This window comes from Somniosus microcephalus, chromosome 19 (assembly GCF_052327205.1).
Source record: "Somniosus microcephalus isolate GS21.2 chromosome 19, FLI_Smic_1.0, whole genome shotgun sequence".
Lineage (NCBI taxonomy): Eukaryota > Metazoa > Chordata > Chondrichthyes > Squaliformes > Somniosidae > Somniosus > Somniosus microcephalus.
Window position 1 is genome coordinate 65042953 of NC_141005.1, and position 11799 is coordinate 65054751.

Here is an 11799-nt window from a genome sequence, read left to right on the forward strand (position 1 = left end):
ATCAGGGCTTCACTCTGTCCAAGCTATTCCACCATGGGAGGCAGTGCACACTACATCAGGGCTTCACTCTGTCCAAGCTATTCCACCATGGGAGGCAGTGCACACTACATCAGGGCTTCACTCTGTCCAAGCTATTCCACCATGGGAGGCAGTGCACACTACATCAGGGCTTCACTGCGCACTTACAGCCCGTCCTTTCTCTTGCAGGCTAAAGTAGCGTTTAATCGCCAGGCCCGTGCCAGGGGTGGCCGCGCCAAGCTGCAGAAGCTCACTCGGCTGGAGGAGCGCGTGTGTGTGCTCATGGGAGCCCGTGTGATTGTCCCCACAGCGTGCGGTGTATCCGACCCTCCACTGCCCGGCAATGGTAAGGACCTCGCCTTTTGGCCCTCTCGCGTCGCACTGGCCCATCCGAGCTACCTCCTTTGCCACTGTCCCACCAATGCGCTGAATCCCACCAGTCCTAACTCCCTCGCTGACGCCGTCTCCTCACTCTGAAGCTACTCTTGTGCATTCCTGCTTTCAGCTGGTGACGACCAGGACCCTGAGGCTGCCAGTGACAGCACCTCCAACCAGGAGGAGGAGGAGGAGCAAGCCGGACCTTCGGGGGAACAGTCACGTCCCGCAGGAGAGGAGGAAATGCTCGACACCTCCTCACTGGACGAGTGCCTGGAGGAACTGTCGCAGGGCAATGCAGCTTCTGGGACCAGTGGCGTCCAGCCACCCAGCAGCCGTGCGCGTGGCCCGCGGCCTTCCCCCCAAAGGGGGGAAGGATCAGAGGGGAGTGCTGCTGCTCGGCACACTCGCCGTCACCAACGCGGCAAGGGTCCCCTAGTTCGGCCCCCTCCTCCCCAGCGGGAGAGTCGCGACTCCAGTCCGGACACCTTCACTTCGGAGGAGGTGCGGAAGCTCGATCAGATGGCCGACGACTCGGACCGGCGCCACACGGAGCTCATGAGCGTGGTGGGGCGCATGCCTGAGGCCATCGAGTCGCTGGCGACCAGTGTGCGCGAGTTCGGGGCAGCAACTGCCGCGACTGGCCGCATGCTAACTGATGCCGTCAAGACCCTGGCGGATGTGATGCGCGCGCACACCAGGACCACAGGGCCACTCACTGCTGCCACACGCGCTGTCTCAGGCAGGCATCGCCAGGGCAGGCGCCGTGCTGGACCATCCCAGCAAGCCGGCCGTCGGCTGATTGCTGCGGATCCTGCAGTGCGGGCCCGGCCGAGTGCCACCGCGCCACAGCACCAGCCAGCGCATCCCAGACGCCAGCTGGCCCACATTGCGCCATCCGTCGCCGCCATTCCCCCTCTGGGGCGTCAAGGGCAAGCGGCTGCAGCTGATGGTGGCCAGGCTCAGGTGCGCCACTCAGGAGACGGCCCCTCGAGGCCCAAACGCCGTGTAGGCTGCCCCCCAGCGGCATCTGGCGGAAGGGCATCTGAGCCTCAGGCGCCTTCCCCCAGCCTCGCAGCAGCCACTGGGCAGAGCTTGCGAAGGAGCAGCAGGCAGGGCAGGGGAGGCAAAATGCTGGCCAAGGTCTCGCCCTCGCGGGCCACTCAGTAGAGGGTGTGGCCAGCTTTCCTTTAATATGGCGGTGGCCATCTTTATTTTGCCCATGGTTGTGCTTTTGGAGGGCTTTTTTTTTGCGTTAGGCCGACGTTGAGGCCCGGTTTCAATAAAGGTGGAGTGGCTCCTCCCCAGTTTGTGGGAGTGAGTCGTTTGTTGGGCTTTTTGTGGGGCCCGTTTATTGTTTTTGGGGATTCATGTGGGAAGGGCTTTTCATTTTTGTGTAATAAAAAATTATCTTTATTCATGCAGTCTCCATGGTTGTTCTTCTTAGTGTTTGTTGGCTTCGCCGGCTGAGGGCTTGCGGAGCGGCTGCATTCATCTTCCCTCATGGCCCCTGGCCATTCCCTGACAGGGGGCTTAGAAGTACCGTGTAATAAGGTGGCGTCGTGCGGCCCTTGGCCCTGGTCGCTCCCTCCTGGGAACGTACTCCTGCTCCTCCTCCTCCTCCTCCTCCTCCTCCTCATGCTCCTCCTGCTCCTCCTCCTGAGGTGCTGGTCCAACGTCAGGTGGCAGTGCCTGAGTCCTGCGGATAGCCAGGTTGTGTAGCATGCAGCAAACCACCACAAATTGGGAGACCCGGTCCGGCGAATACTGGAGAGCTCCTCCGGAGTGATCAAGGCAGCGGAACCGCTGCTTGAGGACCCCAATAGTTAGCTCGATGATGTTGCGGGTGGTTTGATGGCTCTCGTTGTAGGCCTCTTCAGCAGCGGTCCTGGGCGCGCGGAGCGGGGTCATGAGCCAGGTGCACAAAGGATAGCCTTTGTCCCCGAGTAGCCATCCTCTTGGGGGAGGCTGTGCCTGGAACATGTCATGCACAGTACTCTGCCGCAGGATAAAGGCATCGTGGCTGCTGCCTGGGAAGCTGGCATTGACTGCCATGATGCGCTGCTTGTGGTCACAGACCAGCTGCACATTCAGAGAATGGTAGCCCTTCCTGTTGCGATACTGCTCGCCATGCTCCAGAGGGGCCCGCAAAGCCACATGCGTACAGTCAATGGCGCCCTGCACCAAGGGGAATTCCCCGAGTCTGGAAAATCCCAATGCGCGCTGATGCTGGCTCTCCAGGGCCATGGGGAAGGAGATGAATTGGCTTCTCCTTCTGAACAGTGCTTCGGTCACCTGGCGGATGCAGCGATGCGCGCCGTACTGGGAGATGTTTGCTATGTCCCCAGCAGCGTATTGGAAGGAGCCGGTGGCATAGAAGTTCAATGCCACCGTCACCTTCACTTCCACCGACAGAGACGTCCTGCACCTGAGCTTTGGCCGCAGATCTCGGCGAAGCAGGTGGCAGATCTCTGCAATCACCCCCTTTCGGAATCGGAGCCTTTTAACACATCGCGCGGCACTCATGTTTAGGTAGGAGCGCTGCTGGCGGTATAGCCTGACTGGGTAAGGCCTACGTGGCCGACGCCTGTAGCCCCCTCTGCCTCTAGCCAGGGCTGCCCCTCTCACAATGCGTCTGCGAGCCCTACGGACATGGAGCTGCAGCTCCGCGTTGGCACCCCATGCAACCCCCATCAAATCCTGGAAAACACTCTAATTTCCAAATGGCCACTTGCAGCGCTGTTGCCTGAGTCCAAAAATACCTGGCTCTTGCTGCTTGAAACCAGTTAGCTATCCTCCTTGTTGTGTCTCCAGAAATGCGTTGCACAAGACTGTTTTCTGAAAAAAGGATGGCCTTTATACTGGAGAGGACGTTCCCTTTAATTAGCGCCCCCCGGGGCCCGCGCTGGTTGTGTTGCGTTCCTTTTTCCAAACGCTCCGGCCGCCCGCCGCACAATGGGGCGGTCCGACTGAAGTTTGCAATCGGGGCGGCCAAAGGGCGTTGCACGAGGATGTGACGTCATTTTCTGCGCGCGCATCCGGGCGGGCGCTAAACTTTGCGCCGGCGCTAACGGGCAACTTAATTTGGGGCGGGGCGCAAACTGCGCTGCGCCCGGGCGCTACACGCATAGCGCCCGGAAATCACTTCTCTTAAGGCGCTAACTGCTGGCGCAAGCAACTGAAAATCTAGCCCTAAATGTCACGGCTCTAGAGTACAGTAGAGTTTTCACTAAACATAAGCAGAGTGGATCAGGAATGGACAGAGAGAGTAACAAAGGTACGAAGGCATCTGTGACTAAGGTGACAGCAGGAAAAAATAGCAATAAGTCAAAGCTAAAGGCACTATCTGAATGCGCGAAGCATTCGCAACAAAATAGATGTATTAATAGCACAGATAGAAATTAACAGGTTTGATCTAATAGCCATAACGGAGACATGGTTGCAAAGTGGCCAAGGTTGGGAACTAAATGGTCAGGGATACTTAACTTTGAGAAGAAAATGGGAAAGGAGGAGGGGCAGCCCCAATAATAAAGGATGGGATAAAGACAGTAGAGAGAAAAGATGTTAGCTCTGAAAATGAAGATGTAGAATCAGTTTCGGTGGAGCTAAGAAACAGCAAGAGGCAGAAAAACTTGGTGGGAGTTGTTTGTAGGCCTCCAAACAGTAATTGTAATCTAGGGCAGGGTATGAATCAGGAAGTTAGAGGTGCATGCAGCAAGGGTAATCCAGTAATCATGGGGGACTTTAATCTACATATAGATGGGGCAAACCAAATTTGCAGTAATTGTGTGGAGGACAAATTTATGGAATGTAAGCAAGATAGCTTTCTAGATCAGTATGTTGAGGAACCAACTAGGGCACAGGCCATTTTAGATGTAGTATTGTGCAACGAGAAAGGGTTAATTAATAACCTTGTAGTAAAGGTCCCAGAAATAGTGGCGAACGAAGGCTCTAGTGAGATTGAGGAACTGAAAGAAATTAGCATTAGTAAAAAAATAGTGCTGGAGAAATTAATGGGACTGAAAGCCGATATATCCCCTGGACCTGATGGCTTATATCCTAGGGTTTTGAATGAGATGGCTATCGAGATAGTGGATGCATTGGTTGTCATTTTCCAAAATTCCATAGAATCTAGAATGGTTCCCACGGGTTGGATGGTAACATAATGTAACCCCACTATTTAAGAAAGGGGGGAGAGAGAAATCGGGGAACTATAGACTAGTTAGCGTGACATCAGTAGTAGGGAAAATGTTAGAATCTGTTGTTAAGGACGTGGCAACAGGACACTTGGAAAATAATAATAGGATTGGGCAGAGTCAACACGGACTTATGAAAGGGAAATCGTGTTTGACAAATCTGTTAGAGTTTTTTGAGATTGTAACTAACGGAATAGATAAGGGGAACCGGTGGTTGTGGTGTATTTGGATTTTCAGATGGCCTTCGATAAGGTGCCACACAAGGGGATATTAAACAAAATAGGGCTCATGAGATTGGGTGCAATATACTAGCATGGATGGAGGATTGGTTAACTGACAGAAAACAGAGAGTAGAAATAAATGGGTCATTTTTGGATTGGGCCTCAACTATTTACAATCTACATCAATGATTTGGATGAAGGTACCAAATGTAATATATTCAAGTTTGCTGATGATACAAAGCTGGGTGGTAATGTAAGTTGTGAGGAGGATGCAAAGGGGCTTCAAGGGGATATAGAAAGTGAGTGGGCAAGAACATGGCAAATGGAATATAAGGTGGAGAAATGTGAAATTATCCACTTTGGTAGAAAAATAGAAAAACAGAATATTTTAAAAATGGTAATAGATTGGGAAATGTTGGGGTTTAGTGGGACCTGGGTGTCCTTGTACAGGAAACATGAAAGTTAACATGCAGGTACAGCAAGTAATTAGGAAAGCCAATGGGATGTTGGTCTTTATTACAAGAGGATTTGAGTATAAGCATAAAGAAATCTTACTGCAGTTATATAGGGCATTGGTGAGACCACACCTGGAGTATTGTGTACAGTTTTGGTCCCCTTACCTAACGAAATATATACTTGCCATAGAGGGAGGGCAACAAAGATTCAACAGACTGGTTCCTGAGATCGGGGGATTGTCCTATGAGGAGAGATTGAGTAGACTAGACCGATATTCTCTAGAGCTAGGAACATAGAAACATAGAAAAATAGGAGCAGGATTAGGCCATTCGGCCCTTCGAGCCTGCTCCACCATTCAACATGATCATGGCTGATCCTCTATCATAATACCATATTCCCACTCTCTCCCCATACCACTTGAAGCCTTTTGTTTCTAGAAATCTATCTATCTCCTTCTTAAATATATTCAGTGACTTGGCCTCCACAGCCTTCTGTGATAGAGAATTCCAAAGGTTCACCACCCTCTGAGTGAAGAAATTTCTCTTCAGCTCAGTCCTAAATGTCCTACCCCGTATCCTAGGACTGTGGCCCCTCGTTCTAGACCCCCAGCCAGGGGAGGCATCCTCCCAGCATTCCAGTCTGTTTAGCCCTGTCAGAATTTTATATGTTTCAATGAGATCCCCTCTCATTCTTCTAAACTCTAGTGAATACAGGCCTAGTCGACCCAATCTCTCCTCATATGACAGTCCTGCCATCCCAGGAATCAGTCTGGTGAACTTTCGCTGTACTCCCTCTATGGCAAGTATATCCTTTATTAGGTAAAGGAGACCAAAGCTGCACACAGTACTCCAGGTGTGGTCTCAACAAGGCCCTGTATAACTGTCATATGACATCCTTTCTCCTGTACTCAAATCCTCTTACAATGAAGGCCAACATACCATTTGCCTTCCTAACTGCTGCTGCACCTGCGTGTTTGCTTTCTGTGACTGGTGTACAAGGACACCCACGTTCCTCTGTACATTAACATTTCCCAATCGATCACCATTTAAATAATACTCTGCCTTTCTGTTTTTCCTACTGAAGTGGATAACTTCACATTTATCCAGGTTATACTGCACCTGCCATGTATTTGCCCACTCACTCAACTTGTCTAAATCGCCTTGAAGCCTCTTTGCATCTCACAATCCCACCTAGTTTCATGTCGTCAGCAAACTTGGAAATATTACATTTGGTTCCCTCATCCAAATTATTGATATATATTGTGAATAGCTGGGGCACAAGCACTGATCCCTGCGGTGCCCCACTAGTCACCACCTGCCACCCTGTAAAAGACCCATTTATTCCTACTCTCTGTTTCCAGTTTGTTAACCAATTTTCAATCCATGCCAGCATATTGCCCCCAATCCCATGTGCTTTAATTTTGCACACTAACCTCTTATGTGGGACTTTATCAAAGTCCTTCTGAAAATCCAAATGCACCACATCCACTGGTTTTCCCTTATCTATTCTACCAGTTATATCCTCAAAATACTCCAGTAGGTTAGTCAAACACGATTTCACTTTCACAAATCCACACAAATTTCCCTTTGTCTAATCCCATTGATATTTTCTAAGTGTCCTGTTATCACATCCTGTATAATAGACTCTAGCATTTTCTCTACTACTGATATAAAAACAGAAAATGCTGGAGAAACTCAGCAGGTGTGAATAGAGAAACAAAGTTAACATTTCAGTTCGATGACCTTTCATCAGAGCTGGAAAAAAGCAGGAAATGGAACAGATTTTTAAGCAAGTGAAGAGGCTGGGAAAGGGGGGAGGGGACGAAAGAACAAAAGGGAAGGTCTGTGATAGGATGGAAGGCGGAAGAGATTAAGAGACATTAAGAGATATTCAAGGCAAAAGGAGATAGTAATAGAACAGGTTAAGAAACAAAGGATGGCTCTAGATGAAGCGTAAATTGTGCTGGCAGAATGAAAGATCATTATCAAGGACAACATTAATTCTCACTTGGAGAAGAATGGGTTTATAAGCGATAGGCAGCACGGATTTTTAAAGGCAAATCGTGTTGACTAACATGATTGAATACTTTGATGTTGTAACAGAGCGGGTAGATGAAGGTAATGTCATAGAAGTTGTATATATAGACTTTCAAAAGGCATTTGATAAAGTACCACATAACAGACTTTTCCGGAAAGTAGAAGCACATGGTATTAACCATGTCAGGCATATTCTCAAATCCATAATCTATAGAATTTTGGAAGATGACAATCAATGCATCCAATATTTCCATGGCTACCTCTTTTAGTACTCTGGGATGCAGACTATCAGGCCCTGTGGCTTTATCGGCTTTCAGTCCCATTAATTTCTCCAGCACTATTTTTTACTAATGCTAATTTCCTTTAATTCCTCATTCTCAGTAGACCCTTGGTTCCCTAGCATTTCTGGGAAGTTATTTGTGTCCTCTACCGTGAAGACAGAACCAAAGTATTTGTTTATTTGCTCTGCCATTTACTTGTTCCCCATTATGAATTTCCCCTTTCTGACTGTAAGGGACCTACATTTGTCTTCACTAATCTTTTTCTTTTTACATACTTTACATACACAGTTTAGAAGAATGAGAGGTAATCTCATTGAACCATATAACTTCTTACAGGTCTTGACAGGGTAGATGCAGGGAGGATGTTTCCCCTGGCTTGGGAGTCTAGAACCAGGGGTCACAGTCTCAGAATAAGTTATAAGCCATTTAGGACTGAGCTGAGGAGAAATTTATTCACTCAGATGGCGGTGAACCCTTGGAATTCTCTACCCCAGATGGCTGTGGAGGCTCAGTCGTTGAGTATATTCAAGAGTGAGATCGATAGATTCTTGAATATTAAGGAAATCAAGGGATATGGGGATAGTGCAGGAAAGTGGTGATGAAGTAGAAGATCAGCCATGATCTTATTGAATGGCAGAGCAGGCTCAAAGGCCAAATGGCCCAATCCTTCTCCTCTTTCTTACGTTTTGTTCTTATGTAATTACACTTCCACTGGCATTTTTTACTGAAAGCAGTCCAGCAAAGTATCGTGGTTTTAAAATTCACGTTTACACTAATCACAAACTCTGTATCCCTTTGTTCAGACTGATCTCTGTAAGAAATCAGATAGATATCATAATAATATGTTACTCTCATTGCTAATAATGAATAATGATCAGACTGAGAGTAGTGCGGCTGATGATGTGTATATAGACTTTGAAAAGGCGTTTGTTAAACTGCCACATAATAGACTTGTTTGCAAAATTGAAGCCCAAAGGGATTAATGGGGTAGTGGCAGTCTGGATACTAAATTGACTAAGAAATAGAAAGCAGAGAGTAGTGGTGAACGGTTGTTTTTCAGATTGGAGGGAAATGTACAGTGGCATCAACCAGGGGTCTGTATTAGAACCAATGCTCTTTTTGAAGTACATTATTGACCTGGACTTGAGCATAGGGGGCATACTTTCAAAGTTTGCAGATGACACATAATTGGAAATGTAATAAACAGTGAGGAGGATAGTCACAGACAGCAAGAGGGCATAGACAGATGGGCGAAATGTGAAGGCACAGTGCAGATTAAATTTAATGCAGAGAAATGGAAATTGATAGCATTTTAAAAGGAAGAATGAAGAGAAGCAATTTAAATGAGATGGTACAATTTTAAATGGGGTGCAGGAACAGAAATACATGGGGTTTCGCATACAGGAATATTTGATAATATTTAATACAGGACAAGTTGGTAAGGCTGTTAAAATGTATAGGCGATACTTGGTTTTATAAATAGCTGCATAGATTACAAAAGCAAGGAAGGTATGCTAAATCTTTATAAACCACTGGTTAAGCCTCAGTTGGAGTTTTGTGCCCAATTCTAGGCACCACAGTTTAGGGTTGATGTCGAGACCTTGGACAGGGTGCAGAGGAGATTACCAGAATACTGCCAGGGATGAGGGACTTCAATTATGTGGCGAGACTAGGGAAGGTAGGTTTGTTCTCCTTAGATCAGAGTAAGTTAAAGGTCGATTTAATAGCGGTGTTCAAAATTATGAGGGGTAAATAAAAAGAAAGCCTTTTCTCTGAGAGGAGGGTCGGAAACCAATGGACACCGATTTAATATAATTGGCGAAAGAACCATTGGGGAGATGCGGAAAAATTATTTAACACGTTGTTAGGATCTGAAATGTACTGCCTGAAAGTGTAGTGGAAGCAGGGAATTGCATATATACTTGAAAAAGTTAAATTTGCAGGGCTATGGAGAAAGTGCAGTGGAGAGGAAGTGAGATTAATTGGATAACTCTTTCAAAGACCCGGCACAGGTACGATGGGCTGAACAGCCTCCTTCTGTGCTGTATGATTCTGTCTTGTTTCCATGACAATATCTGGTTGTACAAAGTTTGTTCCTCCTAACTAAACATAAGCCCATAATCGCTGTATTCGATTTCATGTTATTTGTGTAGTTGCTTTTCCTGTGCGGAGTAGGAGTAAAATCGCTGTTTTCGACCACAGGCAGCGCGCTAGGCAGATCCGTGACAAGTTTTCTGGCAGCCAGTCCTCTCTGATACCTTTAATTCAAACAGGCTGTCTGGACACACACTGACTCCTGGGCGACAAGGCCTATCCCCTTCAGACTTGGCTCATGACTCCTTTTAAGAGCCTGTGCACAGACAGAGAGCTGGCGTACAACAGGAGCCAGGCCACTACCAGAAATATAATTGCTCAGGCATCGCTTCTGCTACCTGGATCGTTCGGGAGGCGATCTGCAGCCCTGACTGTGTTTCCAGATTTGTGGTCGTGTCCTGCATAACTTTGCAATAATGAGGGACCAGCCCTTACCACCAGTTGGGCAGGAAGAAGTTCTGCAGGAGGAGGAAGGGCAGGAGCAGCATCGACCACTAGCGCACCTAGCTGCCAGAACTCTCAGAGGCTGAATCATCCAAAAGCGCTTTAGCTGATCCATCACTCCCAGCCCCGATATATAACCGCCCCTCAATCCTTATCACCACAATCATTACTACCACAATCTGATTGCGTTTCTACAGTCCAGACTTATTGGATTTGCTCTCACTTCACTAACACCAACACCAAATCCAGAAAAAACTTTAACAATTCTACTGCAAATGTGTATAATAGTTAATATAAAAATAATCACCATTGTGCAACCCCTTAAGTCATATTCCGTGCTTTTTCCCTATACTAGTGCTGCTACGAATTGTACCGCCAATGGCTACAGCTTCGCATGTGGAAGGCTGCTGAGCTTCCATTGAGCACACTTAAATGGCTGTGGTGGGTGCCCTCAAGCAGCTCTGAGTCTTGAGGACCCAGACGAGAGTACAGCACCTCGGCGTGGGTGAGGGCTGTCTGGGCTAGCTGGATAAGTGGCACTAGCAAGAGCACTGGAGGAGTCGGTGGCGTGGGAGCAGGTGCTGCTCTCATTGAGCTAAGGCTAATCTCCTGGGACTCTCTCCTATGGCTCTGTGCCAGAACAGAGTGGAGGAGTGATACGATATTCTGGACACCCCAGTCAACACCAGGCCCAAGAGGTAAAATGACAACCATTGAGCTGCCATGCAAGCCGTCAGAGCTGTCAGCAAAATCTCCATCACGGTGAGCCTCACTGTCATGTTGATAGAGTTGGCACCTGTTGTATCCTGTCCTCCTGTTCTGTGTGCCTAGTGATTCAGCACGTGAAGACAACTCCTTGAATCAATTCTCGAACGTGCGCATAATGCAAGTCTTTGAGCTCATTAGTGCTATGGTCAGATTGAGTAACTCTGCATCTTCAAGAACGTTGGCCTCCTCTTCTTTAAGTGGCACAGGCGCTTGGCATGTCCAGCACCTGAAAAGAAAAAGAATGGCAGGGTTTATCTTTTCACTTGAAGGAAGATCAGAGAGAGAAGCATGGCTGGTGAAAGCAACTCCAGCTTGCCATGCAGTGTGTAGGATAAGATAGATTGCAATGTTACACCCTTGTTCAAAAAAGAAAAGAGGGATACAACTGGTAACTACGGGCCACTCAGTCTAATGGCAGTGGTGGGAAAATTACTGGAGACCATTATCAAGGACAACATTAATTCTCACTTGGAGAAGAATAAGGGATAGGGAGCACGGATTTTTAAAGGCAAATCGTGTTGACTAACATGATTGAGTTCTTTGATGTTGTAACAGAGAGGGTAGATGAAGGTAGTGTCATAGACGTTGTATACATAGACTTTCAAAAGGCATTTGATAAAGTACCACATAACAGACTTTTCCGGAAAGTAGAAGCACATGTTATTAACCATGTCAGGCATATTCTCAAATCAGCTCCTAAGGCTGTCGCTAACACACTTCCTTCGTTCTTGCAGGAGAAGGTTGTGCACCATATGAGGCAGGAGGAGGCGACCATAGGAGGTCAAGCCCACTGGTACACCCATACCCCACTTGAGGAAAATATGCTGGACATCACGGGCAGTGGGCACTTCATGGCCACGGTGACTGGTATTGCTTCAGATGATGTTGTGCAGTGTTTCTTCACCCCTTA